The sequence below is a fragment of the Papaver somniferum genome, unplaced genomic scaffold, assembly GCF_003573695.1.
Source record: "Papaver somniferum cultivar HN1 unplaced genomic scaffold, ASM357369v1 unplaced-scaffold_29, whole genome shotgun sequence".
Lineage (NCBI taxonomy): Eukaryota > Viridiplantae > Streptophyta > Magnoliopsida > Ranunculales > Papaveraceae > Papaver > Papaver somniferum.
Genome location: NW_020639929.1, coordinates 3,042,188 through 3,051,859, shown reverse-complemented (window position 1 = coordinate 3,051,859; position 9,672 = coordinate 3,042,188). Strand labels below are relative to the sequence as shown.

The 9,672-nt window shown below is 36.9% G+C and overlaps 1 long non-coding RNA gene across 1 annotated transcript; it reads left to right on the top strand.

Annotated features, from left to right (window-relative positions):
• The first annotated feature begins 2,245 nt into the window (after positions 1–2,245).
• LOC113341314 lies at positions 2,246–4,122 on the top strand. The gene is made up of 5 exons (XR_003355878.1): positions 2,246–2,502; positions 2,842–2,909; positions 3,031–3,136; positions 3,635–3,693; positions 3,830–4,122. It is a non-coding gene; the product is annotated as an uncharacterized LOC113341314 (long non-coding RNA).
• The last annotated feature ends 5,550 nt before the right edge of the window (positions 4,123–9,672 follow it).

The window sequence follows — 9,672 nt, the reverse complement described above, 5'->3', positions numbered from 1 at the left end:
CTTAAACTTAAGATGCTGCAGCTAGAAAGAAACTCAAATTTGGTAAATCAACCTAATACCGTAACCAAAAAACAATTTCCGGGTACAACCTATATTTATAACTCTGCTAAGAAAATTAACTAAAAATTGGAAGTCATAGAAAACTTGTGTGCATGACAAGTTCCGTGAGATTCATGATAGCCTTGTGAGAAATGGGGACTGTGTGTTCTATGCAACTATTTATCTCAAAGCAGCTAACCACTTGAAAGGACTAAACTATCTTCACCTATATCGAAACTTTATGACATGTACACGACTCTTAGCAACATTAGTCATGTTTAAAATTTCCCATTATTTTTAACAAATACCAATTGTTAGTTCATTGAAACAAATTCCTCGTCAAATCTATGGCATGCAATTATGGCACCCTGTTTATCCTAGACGTTAACATCCTATGGATGCAATAAATTTTGTTCCTTCATCACTCAATCCCAGATTGTCTCTTATATCTACACTATTTGGTTTCTCAAGGATTTCAATAGTACCCATGACCAAGATTAATTTCAAGTAAATTAATTTATTAGACTAAATAAAATTTCCAGACAACGACAGCACGAATGCAATTAAAATGTGTATCACAACATGGGTCACTAGAACAGATCCACAAAGACGACCCGTAGGCTAATGATGGGCCTCTATGCTCTCTAAAGCCTGTTAGGGTTTCCGGTTTAGAAAAATTGTTATACAAAATGTAAGTAAGACGACGAGTCCCTCTCCCTAAACAGAAGAACTCTGCAGCCTTCATTTTACTCCAAATCTCATTCTGCTTAAATTCTCTCTTAAATTCTCCCTTTATAATGATCTTACAAACCATGGCTACGAAATAAAATTTTGGTTTTATACTCCGAGTGGACTCAGCACTATCATTTTTCCTCTCAAGTGAAAATTTTAAATCAAGAACTTCGGCAGATGAAAGGGTAACTTCATGCCCTCAATTTTCATCTTTAGGATTCTCATTAACCGACCGATAGGTTATGCTGTGATCGATGAACAAATCGAGGCGTTCCAGTTTTGTTGGTTGTTTCTCATCCGAGAAAAAGGTGCACAAACAAATGAAATATCTTATAAAGAATTCTGAGAAAATAACCATGTCATATATATCAGGTTTTGTTCTACATAATATGAGATTGGATCTACCATTACTGATTTATAATTATTTCTAGTTATTATGAAGTGGACTATGCTTAATGTTAACTTATTATTTTGGAATGTATGCTCAATTTAGATTGAATTATTTCTTGTAAGAAGGATCGTTGGAATGTCAAATTACAGTAATTTTGTATGTTGGGATTTTAAGTTGTGTAGTTCAAATACTTAGCCATTTGTATGTGAAAGATTCTGCATTTCATGCCGTTTTGCTGCCAAGCATCTAATGCTACTCACCCTGCTTGAATGAGAAAATGGCATTAACCAAACCCCCAAGGCAGGTGGAGTCATAGGTCTAATTGTCCCACTGATCTTGAGCGCTTGTTGGTTGCCAGTATGAAATTGCTATCATCAAATGCAATTCTATAAGTGAAGACATTCTTGGAAATGCAAATTCTAATGATAGAATCGTATTCCGGGTAATGCGATGTCCAAGGCTTCAAACAAACTTTGATAAGTGATAAGGTTGAGACCAAGTAGTGATCATAAGAAGTTTATTGTACACTAACCCTTCTATAATCTCTGATGTTTTGGACTCAGAATGAAGCATCAGGAAATAATGATGCACAAATCGACTCTCAATTTTGGTTTCAGGGCTTGTACTAGGTTACCTGGTAAAAGATGCATGGGAAGTTTTCAAAATTGGGGTCTAATGCTTTGGTTCGGTAGTATTTCATTTGGTGGTGAATTTGGTCTCGGAACTTTGTTCGTTGAAATGGTTCTTAAAGACTTAGTTTCTTGCAACATTGATGAAACTTGTGTTGCACTCTTACTAGCACAAAAAAGGTTCATGGGCTAGAACATTATGGGATGTCTAGTTGATCATCTGAGCCTAGGCTGGCAACGTAGAGAGAGCATACGAGGTTTAAGGCATTTGGTTTCATAGGTTTTTGTGAACAAGGCGATGATATGATTACTATACCGATATACCTCCCTAGTGATGAGTACTTGTTAGATGCAAAGCAAAGCCCATGGACGGCCCGCCCAAAGTTTGGTTCGGCGGGCGTACTATTTAAAGGAAAGAGAAGGGATCGCGCAGATTTAGGGCATAATAGTTTCCCCCAAATTTGTGATACGATTCTGAGCGGCGAGAATGACGATCGAAGAAGCAAGAGTGAAATTGAATGATTAAGAATTTCAGAAACAGAAGGATCAACCGAAGTTGTTGTTAGAACCACAAACAAAGAAGAAGAATCAAAGGATATTGTTGTTCCAGCCAGAATCGAAATAGCAGGAAGGAAATATTGCTGTGATAAATGCTATCACTCATACGGACGAGTAACCCATGTTGCTTTAGAAAGGAGAGTCACCCTGGAAGTAAGTAAGATAATTTTGATTTTTGAAATAAAAATCCTGGATAATTTTAGCATGATTTGATGATTTCTATTTAGCTAATTAGTACTACTAAGAGATCAGTCAGATGTTTTGTCAAATGTTATTGCTTGATCATTTCACTGATTATGTGGTTTACTTGTAAGGTGATTGCATCTCTTGGAGGTTGTAGTTTTACTTCATAGCATGACTAGAAAATAAGTTTGTTGAGTTGATTTTTCAGTTGTTTTTAATCTGTTCATTATTACCTTTTGATTGGTTGTTCACATAAGAGTTAGCAGAGAAGTTAGATATGTTCCTAATGTTTATTTTTGATGAAGCCAGCCCAATGTTGTTATTTCTTATGGGAAGGGCGGGGAGGAAAAGCTATATTACACTAATCGCTATCCAGGGTAACCTACTTCCATTCCTTTGATAAGCTCAAGAGTCAAGATTTTTTTGTACAATCTTTAACCCTTACTACTTTTTTTTATAAACAACTCATGTTTTACTTGGACATGTTCAACTTTACAGGATCAATTCGCATCGCGTCGAAGATGGAATGCTAGATCATCCCGGACTTGTTAGGAAGTACAACACTGTCTGCAACTTTTGTGGTGAAATAGTGGGATGGCACTTTGTAAGTATCTGTTAGCCTCTACCTCCTTGCTTGGATAATTTATCTTTCAATTCCCAGAGAACTGCTGCTCCCCGCCAGGTTACAGAGGATTCCTTTCGGATTGTTTGCAGAGCTCCGTCTTAGGAGGGCAGCATTCTGCAATCCGTCACTAATAGCCTAGCCCCTGTTCCCCTGCATACAAAGCGGCCCAGCTTTCCACTTGTTTTAATACCATCGTGTTCCCTGGTTTCTCTAGATTTGCCAGTTCCTTATTTACATTTTATTCACATATGAAACATTGAAGATATGATGGCTTCCGGCTCCTGATCGGATGCAATTGGACTATTTTGACACCTAAAAAGTGCAGTATACATAGTGGTGGTGTTGTCTATTCGTCATTTTGTTGTTTTCGTGATTTTTGGACCTTATAATTTCTAAGGTAAAGATTTGATAAAGCGGCCACAACCCTAGTCTCTATTACAAATTCCATTGAACTTATTTTTCATCTTAACTTTTCAGACTGGCAAAAGGGATGATATGCCTAGAGCAATGTACTGGTGCGACACTTTGATGGACAGGTGATTCTTTCACTCTCCCATTGACACCAAATTGACCTCTAGTTTGTGTGACGTACCTCTGGCCCAAATCGAGGTGTTTCGCAACATGGATATGTGATGTATCCCTGACATGCGTGTACTATAATTGTGTGAGCAGGGAAAAGGTCGTTCTGCTAGATGAAGAAGAGAATGAAATAGCAAGAGACGGTAATGATGACTCTGAGATGCCGAGAATTAACTACTTGGAGGAAAAGAAGGGAAAGATGGGGTTTACTTATTTTTGTTGAATTTTAAGGTTGGTTTCTGCAAATGATTGTCTGAGGGAGAATATCTCTTCTTTGTGCTTGGCTGTTGTGTGACTCTAGTTATAATTTGGGGAAAGTAATCGTCAGCTACTTTATGATGTTTGTATTTAAAACAGCTTGAGTTTGGTTCGAACCTCTTTCTATGTTTCAGTGGATACGAAAAGCCTTCTGAGTGAATAGATTTGGTTTTGAAAGAAAAACTAGCGTAACCTTTCTTCTAGGGACAAGAGAACCCGGCATGTTTTTATCTAGAGTAGGAGAAACATTCAAAAGCTAAGCCTGAACTCAGCATGAAATGAAACTGAGCCTGAACAGATTCAAATTCTTTTTCCAACCATCCACAAAAAGCTACACGATATCAGGGACAATTTAAAAAACTAAAACCTCAGCCTCCATATGCAACTATTGAGGTTCTCAAGTTGCAAACATGTGGAATGAATTGAAAGTAAACGAGATGATACTCACTAAATTTGGTCCCTATTACAAAGAAGATGGGGGTAGAGAGACCAATTCATTACAGTGTACATAAATCCAGTCACAAACGAACAAGGCAGATCATTATGATTAACAATAAAGTCACCAGGGGTTTGCGAAACGTTCAAAATCTTAACTAATTACCAATGAGTGAATGGAAAACAATACTTATTAGTTTCCTTTAATGACTGTGATTTTTTGAGTCATAGGACCTAGTTTCTCTGTGCTGGCACAAGCTCAACCCCACGACTCTCAATACCATTAACAAATAAATAAGATACATTGATTACAAAATTTACATAAATCCAAACGCAAACGAACAAGGCAGATCATTCATTACAATGTACATAAATCGAATCCCAAACGAACAAGGCAGATCAGTATGATTAACAATGAAGTCATGAGATTTAATTTTCCCTATCAAAAAAATAAATAAATAAGAAATATGAGTTTCGTGATACGTAATCGATCAAGGGTACCTAGAGTCAGTGATGTTTAATAGGAAGTTAGGAAGAACACAAAAGAAAGATAATAGAATACAAAGAAAAGAACACGATTGTTTCTTCTAACATCTTCTTCTTTAAACTGTGAAAGAAATACTCTATTACAAACCAAAAATATGGCTGCACTCTCTTTCGAGTTTCTCTCCACCTACTAACTTCTTCTTCTTTATTGCTTGAAAGAAAACTCTATTACAATCAATAATTGACTTCTCTCCCTCTCGTTTTCTCTACCTTTCTAACCTACAAGTCTCCTCCTTTTATATGGGTGTAAACTTGTTGGAAAAGAAATAAAGCTATGAGTTTTAGAACTCATCTAAATTAGGAATCCTATCTAAAGTATAAAACCTTAAACTTCTAGGCTCAGTTATCAAACTTCCACCTCTTCTAGAACCTTCTAGATACTCTCTAGCCGTAATATGGCTCAATTAAACCTAAGCTAACGATTAACCTCATCTTTGCTTCTGTTATTTGTTTGTGTGAATATGATCTTCACACCACTAAAATTATGTGCATATAATCTGCACATCCAACTATCTAGCTTTAATATGGATCCGTGGAGATAATCTCCACGTTACTCTTCTAGCCTTAATATGACTCAACTTTTTCTACGGTACTCCTGTATCATGGCTCCCCCATTTTAGGAAGCTGAAACTCTTGTGTAATATCTGGACTCCCACAGTCATAAACACGACCCAAACCTTCGCTTCTAGTACTGAGCTTGGTTTCACCAATAGAAAACATCTGCTCATTCCTCCTATCTTTAAAATCTGAACATATTAATCTCTGGTTATCATCTACTATTTTGAAATCAGAGAACACCATCTTTCTTTTCTTCTTTCCTCGATCAAAAACAAAAACTACATGGTTCGATCGATGTTGTAGTACGAAATATCTGCTACAATTGTTGTAGTTCTTCCTTGTTGTTGGTACTTGACACGATCGAACAGGCATGAGCTTCTTTTCATGAATAGCATTGGTTGATTCACCTTTGCATGTTGAAACAAAATCTCTGATTGCAATAACACGACTTGCTAGTAGAAGTTCAGTCGTCTTCTTCTTATGTCTTGTCAGCACATCCTCTTCATGGTCCGTTACCAAGTTAGTTATGACATTGTCTAAACTTTGCTGTCGATGAAATTTATTGACCCTTGCTCGTAACAATGGAGATGGATCAACAACTAACTTTCTTGGTCCATTGCTGACAGTAACACAACCTATTGCACCATCATTGTCAACCAAATCTTGTCTGATAAGGTACAATCACTAGTAAAACTCTTAATGATGCTCAACTCAACTATTCGACTACCGAGAAGGAGTTACTTGCCGTGGTATTTGCATTAGACAAGTTTAGATCTTATTTGATAGGATCTAAGATCATCATATACACTGACCATGCGGCTTTGAAGTATCTTCTTTCTAAGAAGGATGCTAAAGCTCGCCTTATTCGATGGATACTCTTATTACAGGAATTCGACATCGAAATCCGTGATAAAAAAGGTTATGAGAATGTGGTTGCTGATCACTTGTCCCGATTAACTAGTGAGTCTATTGATGAATCTGAGCTGATTAGAGAATCATTCCCTGATGAACAATTGATGTCTGTGTCAAACCTTCCTTGGTTTTCCGACATTGTTAACTACCTTGCTACAGGTAGAATGCCCTCACAGTGGTCGAGACAAGACCGCTCCAAGTTCTTGGCTGAAGTTAAACATTTCCTTTGGGACGACCCATATTTGTTTAAGTACTGCCGAGACCAAATCATTAGGAGATGTGTCCCCAATACTGAACAGAAAGATGTGATATCTTTCTGTCATGACCAAGCATGTGGAGGCCATTTCAGTGCCAAGAAAACCGCTGCAAAGATCTTGCAGTGTGGATTCTATTGGCCATCATTGTTCAAGGATTGCCATGATTATTGTGTTGCTTGTGAACGTTGTCAAAAGCTAGGAAGCATTTCGAGGAGAAACATGATGCCATTGAACCCCATTTTGATTGTGGAGATTTTTGATGTTTGGGGGATCGACTTCATGGGTCCATTCCCTATTTCTGACGGTAGATTGTACATCATAGTCGCAGTTGATTACGTTTCTAAGTGGGTAGAAGCCATAGCAACCAGAACAAATGACCACAAGGTGGTACTTTAATTTCTAAAGGAAAACATATTTGCACGTTTTGGTACCCCTAGAGCTATCATCAGTGACGGCGGTTCACATTTTCGTAACAAGTACTTTGAGTCTTTAGTACGCAAGTATGGCATAACTCACAAGGTTGCTACTCCGTACCACCCTCAGACTAGTGGACAAGTGGAAGTTTCTAATAGGGAGATTAAGCACATTCTGGAGAAGACGGTCAACCCGTCCAGGAAAGATTGGTCATTAAGATTGAATGATGCTTTGTGGGCCTATAGAACAGCTTATAAGACACCAATTGGCATGTCCCCCTATCGTCTAGTGTACGGAAAGCCGTGCCATCTACCTGTGGAATTAGAACATCGTGCATACTGGGCAATCAAAGAGCTGAACTTCTCTCTGGACGAAGCTGGAATTCAAAGGAAACTTCAACTCAACGAGTTTGAAGAATTGAGAAATGAGGCTTATGATAGTGCCAAGTTATATAAGCAGAAGATGAAGATGTTTCATGATAAGCGTATTCTGCGCAAATCCTTCACTCCTGGTCAGAAAGTTTTGCTGTATGACTCCCGGTTACATCTTTTTCCAGGAAAACTGCATTCCAGATGGAAGGGTCCGTACCTAGTACGCACAGTTTTTCCTCATGGAGCTGTAGAGCTGGAGGATGTTTCCAACAAGAACGTTTTCAAAGTCAACGGGCAGAGATTAAAGCCATTCCTTGAGCCATTTCCACCCGACATTGAAACAACCAACCTGGAGGACCCGGTCTATGTGGACTAAACTGGTCCACTCTTTCCCTAAATAACCAAAAAGTTTTCCAAATGTTTCCCTAAAAACCAAAATTTTTCTTTTTCCCATCAAAACCAAATGTCTCCCGACAAAACCAAATTTTTCCCAAAAAGTCCAATCCCATTAAAAACCAAATTTTCTTGTAGATAATGTGTTAGTTAAATTTCCTTTTGTGTATATTTTGTGCTCATCCATTGTGACTCTTAATATGATGGATTTTTTTTCCTTGAATAACGGAGTTTTAATCGAGCTTTCGCCGCACAATCGGGTATTCTCTCTCCTTTTACTCTACTCAGCATGTTCCTCTTCATATATTGTTTTATAATTCTTTCCATATTATGAAACATTGAGGACAATGTTTAGTTTAGGTTTGGGGGTATAGAGTAGATACCACGATAATATGCCATAATTGAAAACAAAACTCCTTCTTTTTGAAAAAATTGAAAAATTCCAAAAAAAAAAATTAAAAAAAAAAATAAAAAAAAAAATTAAAAAAAAAAATCATAAAAATGGAGCTCATTTACCTTGAAATGTTGACTCTTGTGCAAATATGTAATTATTAGGAGTCTTAGTCTAGATATTTAGGCACCCTGATTCTAGCACAATTCACATAGTGATAAGAAATTTGCACGCGCACGATCTACCAATACATGTATGGCCTCGATCTTCAAGGTGTTTGATAGGAAGTTACGATTGCCAATCACTTTAGAATACTGAACGAAACTTGACTAGCTTGTTCTTTGGTTGGTTGGGATAGAAGGTGGAGGTTACATTAAGAAAGACAACCATCGAATTTAACTGGGTGCATCAAAAAGGGCTACCTCTTGCAAAGTGTCATGTAATCTTTTGTTTCCTTTTGTATGTATCAAAAGTGTTCCTTATTAAAAAAAAAAAAAAAAAAAAAAAAAAAAAAAAAAAAAAAAAACGATGTATATATTCAGAAAAAAAAAAAAAAAAAAAAAATATCAGAAAAATACAAAAAAATCAAGTATTTATCAATTCCATCCTCTCTTGTTCCAAAAATAAAAGAGAGTAGTCAATGTAAATAAGAGTCATGTAAATAGTCATTTTGTTGTTTCATTGTAATAAGCAAGGAAGGGTGTATGCCATTGATGTACAACGCGAGTAATTGTGAAATACCTCCAACTCATTCACAATTCTCGTAAAGTCCGGACAGCTAGCTAGATTTCGACCTTGGTTCTTATCCTGAGAAACTATCTCTTGGTGATTAGTAGTCATAACTTCAGATCTTTCTTTACACATGTGTAGATACACTTTACACTCTTATCACATGTCTTTTTTTGTTATCAGTGCTAGGATTGTGCCTTTGATAGCTAGATTGACATCTCCATTTTGCTGTGAGCTTAAACTATCTTGCACATGTCACATTCGATGGAATCTAAGCTTATATTTTGACCTAGAACTTTGTAGGTACGTTCTAAGCAAACCTTCACGAGACTTCACTCGTCCACTAGGGACACTTAGTGGTTTAAAAGGCTTAGTGCATACGCTAAATGCATTCGAGAGACCAGCGACAGTGGTATAGGTAGGATTTCCTTAGTTTTGTTTTACTTGAGGACAAGTAAAATTCAGGTTTGGGGGTATTTGATGAGTGCTAAAAAGTGCATATTTCTATATAATTTTCTTGGCATTTAACTCATCCTTTGTGCATTAATTCTACATTTTATCCCATATTCTGTATTTTCATTGTTTTCAAGAATAAATATTTTTCTTACTTAATTTTATATTTTTAGGTAATAAATAAAGTATGGATGACTTGCGGAGCGGAAAAGAGCTGAA